This window comes from Arachis ipaensis, chromosome B01 (genome assembly GCF_000816755.2).
Source record: "Arachis ipaensis cultivar K30076 chromosome B01, Araip1.1, whole genome shotgun sequence".
In the NCBI taxonomy this organism is placed as follows: Eukaryota; Viridiplantae; Streptophyta; class Magnoliopsida; order Fabales; family Fabaceae; genus Arachis; species Arachis ipaensis.
In genome coordinates, this window is record NC_029785.2 from 4,175,290 (window position 1) to 4,179,722 (window position 4,433).

Sequence of the window (4,433 nt, forward strand, 5' to 3'; positions counted from 1 at the left end):
AATCATTTTTCAAAACCAGATCAATTAAAGCAACCCAGGCTGGATTTCAAGAGCATTCTATCTTTCACATCATCAAAATAATTGACTCAATTCAAACCAATCCTCAACGGATTAAACTCATTTCAAATATTTAAAGAATCAACTTCAAACATTGCATTTCACAAGCCACACAACAATTCAGCCAAGCCAACATCCATAATTGTTCGAGTCAATCAAATAATACATAAGCCAGATACAATCACTAATTACACCATATCTCACATCAGTATCCATATGTAATAATTCTGATAATAAACTGTAGTTTTCGGAAAGCGCCCCTACCTCAACACGCAAATCCATAATCCAAACGCCTCATAAGTTCTTTCCGCCTCAACTCGAAATCACCAGCAACCAAAGCCTCAGCTCCCAGCCACTTTCGCAATAACCATAGCAACACTAATCGCAACATACAACAACCGAAACTCAATCTTATAGCAATTAATGCCACAAACCTCAGCGTGAGATAACGGAACAATAACAAAAGGGCTTTCCAATTGAAACGCTTACCGAACCGAAGAAGGAACGGCTGAACCGAAACAGCGACGGTCTTCGAACCGGTTCGGCGGCAGCCCGATAGCCACCTAAAGCGGCAGCGGTGACCTAAACAACATGCAGCGACAATGAGGTTCCCGGAAACTCAACGGAAAGGAGAATCAACTTAAAACCCTTACCGACATAATTTTCCGACGACGGCAGTGGCATTCCCGGCTGCCAGGCACGGCGGCGCAACTGATTTCTCCCCCGGGAACGGCTGTGACAGAACCAGCGTCTCCTTCTTCCGTTCACAATCCCAGCGGCAACCACAGTGGTGGTTCTGGTCAGCTTTGGCGGCAGTGGGCTCCGGCAACTTGCATAATCCCGAGGCAGAAGCAGACAGCAACTCCGGTGGTCTTCTCCGGCGACGACACCAGCCACCACGGGGACGGCGGCAGTGAGACCCCAACAGCGGCGAAACCCCACCTCCTCCCAGTCTCAGACGCGAGTTCTCCCTCTCCTCCACCCATCATGCTCGACGGCGACCACTACAGCCCCTTTCAGAGGAGCGACGGCGGCGAGGCGTGAAGCAGCACCCTTCCTTCTCTTCGCAGCGGCTCTATCGGCGAGAACAGCAGCGCCGTTGGAGGACATGGGAGCAGCAGTGGTCGAACAAGAACGCCATGAGGCTGAGGAAAAATGGCGGTGACGAGGGCTGAATGCGATCTGGGCACGGCGGCGAGGTGACCGGCGACAGTAGCGCGGCTCGTCCCTCCCCTGTTCGTAGCTCTGCTCCATCTCCCCCTTTCTGCTTCTGATTCATTTCTTTCATGGAAAAGGGAAAGAAACCGTGGGGTGCTGCTGTTGCTGGATGAGGGAAACATCGTGGGTGTGCTGTGCATTGAATTGAAGAAAAGGGGGGAGAGGTCTGCTGAGTATGGGAAAAAGGGGAAACCGGGTCGGTTACGGGTTACTGGGTTAGGGTTTCATTTTTGAAAATTAGGGTTAGGGGCATTTTAGTAATTTCAAATGAAATTGGGAAAAATATAGTAATTGAAACCCAATTTAAATCCAACACTATTTGTATATAGAAAAATACTATTTGCTCATCAATTTTACAAATTATTTTCAATAAAATGCCCAAATCTAAAAATTAGAAATAATATAATTAATTTCTCTATTTTCCAAAATAGTAGTATTAATATTTAAAATAATTATTTAATCCAAATCATATAGAAATCCTTATTATTTCACAACTACCAGCTTTATAATTTGAATATAGAAAATAATCCAATAATTGTGAAATTGGATAATAATCATAACTTATCTCAAATCCAATAAATCAAAACTTGCCTTAATTATCTTTAATAAAATAATTTCTGAAATTAAGGCTGTAAATAACTATATGATTTGAGACTTGATCATAAAAAGACTTTTCAAAGTTCTGGGTCTTACATTCTACCCACCTTATAAAAATTTTCGCCCTCGAAAATTGATACAAAATGAAAGAAATTCCATAACAGTTCACCCTTGAACACATTTAAGGAAGAAGCAAAAATATCTCAAAATATAATCATATATACGATTTTCAAATACTTTAATTGTCATAAGCATAAGGGTGTAAAGGTAGGAGTATGATTGCAAAGCAAACATTACAAGGTAGGCTCAATACAAAAAGGTGACATGGGCCAAACATGTGATAGTAAGGCAAGACATTGAAGATTATAAAACAGGATGAGGTTACAACGACGTGCTCAACATCTGCACACTAATCTCATCTCAACCTCAAAGTTTCAACTTTCCAACTCCTTCAAGAACTTTACAATCTTCATACTCAATCACAAGCCTGACAACCGCAAACCCATTCGCAAAGAACAAAACACCCACAACTCATACGTTGCACACCTACCGCTTCAACTTCTGTATACACATATCACGCCTTAAGGAACTAACGCATCGCGCTACTACGTCTACAAGTCGCACGTGATGTCAAAACAATTCTCGAGTCTACTCAGAAGGATGCAAGATTTAAAGAGGAGAGTCAAATATCAAGGATAATACTCAAAGAGTTGAGAGAATGTATCCAGTTCCAGAATAACAAGGACACTCAAACAATGAAGTTTGCTAGACTCAATTCAATTGACAACTTCAAAGATAACCCTTGGATCAAAGAAGTTCAATAGGATCAATAGGAAGAAAACCAGCGCATCATTTTGAGACAACTCAAGCTGAGTTGAAGAAGCATAAGGCTTACAGAAGAGAATATTTCAAACCCAAGATAAAGCTCACAAAACTCAAGAGCACAATTAAAAGTACTTCCGAATACATTGTTCATAAAAGAATCGAAAACTTGCGGAAAAACCACTTCGCAGTCTGAAATAGAAGGTTAAGTAACAACATCCTTCAAGAGAGTAAAAAAAGCATAATCGTGTCTTTGCTTTAATACAAATTCATGTTGAAGTAGACTTTGTAGAGTTCTAAAACAAAATGCACACAAGTTTGACCAATAGCTAAAATATTTCCTCAAATATTTTAGAAGGATAAGTAGGTGCACAACTTAACCAAAGGTAATTCATAAAACTCGGAAGAGAAATCAAATGCTTGTTCAAAAATTCCCAAAACCCATATTCAAACAAGCGTGTATAACATTTATAGCGGGGACAAAAGAGGAGGTTAAACTCTCTTTAGAAAGGAAATAAATTCCGAGGTAAAAAATTTTTTTTTTTTGCTTACAATCTGGTAAAGAAAATAGGTAGTGCGTTACAAACAAACCGATTTCCACTGAACAAAGAAGTTCTCCAAAGCCTCATTTAAAATAGCGCATGCCGATTTTTAAATTAACTTCATCAAAATTGAACAATGGTTTCAATTATAACCAAGCAACTGAAAAATAAGTTCAATTTAGAACTTATTCAAAGAGAATTCAATCTGCTTTATAAAATTCAAAACAAGTCTCCAAAAGTATACTTGAAATCACCATCTCGCAATAATATTCAAGAAAATTAGGATGTACTTGAAAAGGTGCCAAGCCATACAAGAAAAGATCTCAAATCAAAGTAGTTTAAACAAGATCCACTACGCATGAGACATCAAATAAGCTTTCAATTGATCCTAAAGAATACAAAAGTCATAGAAAAGACAACTCAATCATTAGTAATCTCTCAAGGATAAGTCTTCGACTAAAAACTCTGGTAGAGACAATGAGAGGATAAATGATGCACTATTTTGAAACGAATCAAACTTACTCATATAAGAATGAGATTCACAAAAGAGGACAAACCAAGATCAATGGCAATATTCACAAGATGTAAAAGATCAGTTAAAAAACAAAGTCAAGCATGACATTCATGGAGATGGAAGGCTTAAGGAAGACTTTCGTCCGTTCGTAAGAAGAATGCCATGAGTCCAACATTTTCAAAAGAACAACAATGGCATAAACCATATAGCATGCTAAATCAAACTCAATTCAAAATAAGTTAAGTAGAGCTTATCAAACAAAACTCAACCGAGACAAAAGTGGTAAATCCTTTCTTTTCAAAATTTTGAAAAATATTCAAATACATAATCAAATGAAGATGTGCCTTGGAACTATAATAAAATTACTAGAAGGTCAAATTGTAATTTAAAGTAAATGCAGTTCCATAAACCAGTAAAAGTACGGTCGAGGTATTAGGAATAAATAGTTGTTAAACTGTATAAGAAATCTTCAAAGTTCCACATATAGATAAGTGTATATTTAGTCAACAGCAATTTTTATAAAAATCTCAAATTTAGCTGTAATCACTGTCAAATAAGAGGAAAACTGAATCAACAAATTCTCTAAGAATGAACTCGGAACCCAAAGTTAAAAGTCACAGCACATTAAGACAAGTTCAAGACTATATCAAAGAATACTTGAATCAAGAAGAACTCAAACAGAG

At 38.1% G+C, this 4,433-nt stretch overlaps 1 protein-coding gene across 1 annotated transcript in view; it reads left to right on the forward strand.

Annotated features, from left to right (window-relative positions):
* LOC110268973 overlaps positions 982–4,433 on the forward strand; it is a 9,994-nt gene continuing 6,542 nt past the window's right edge. The window contains exon 1 of the mRNA XM_021116166.1: positions 982–1,180. The gene's annotated coding sequence lies outside the window, so the exon portion shown is untranslated. The remainder of the gene's footprint in view (positions 1,181–4,433) is intronic.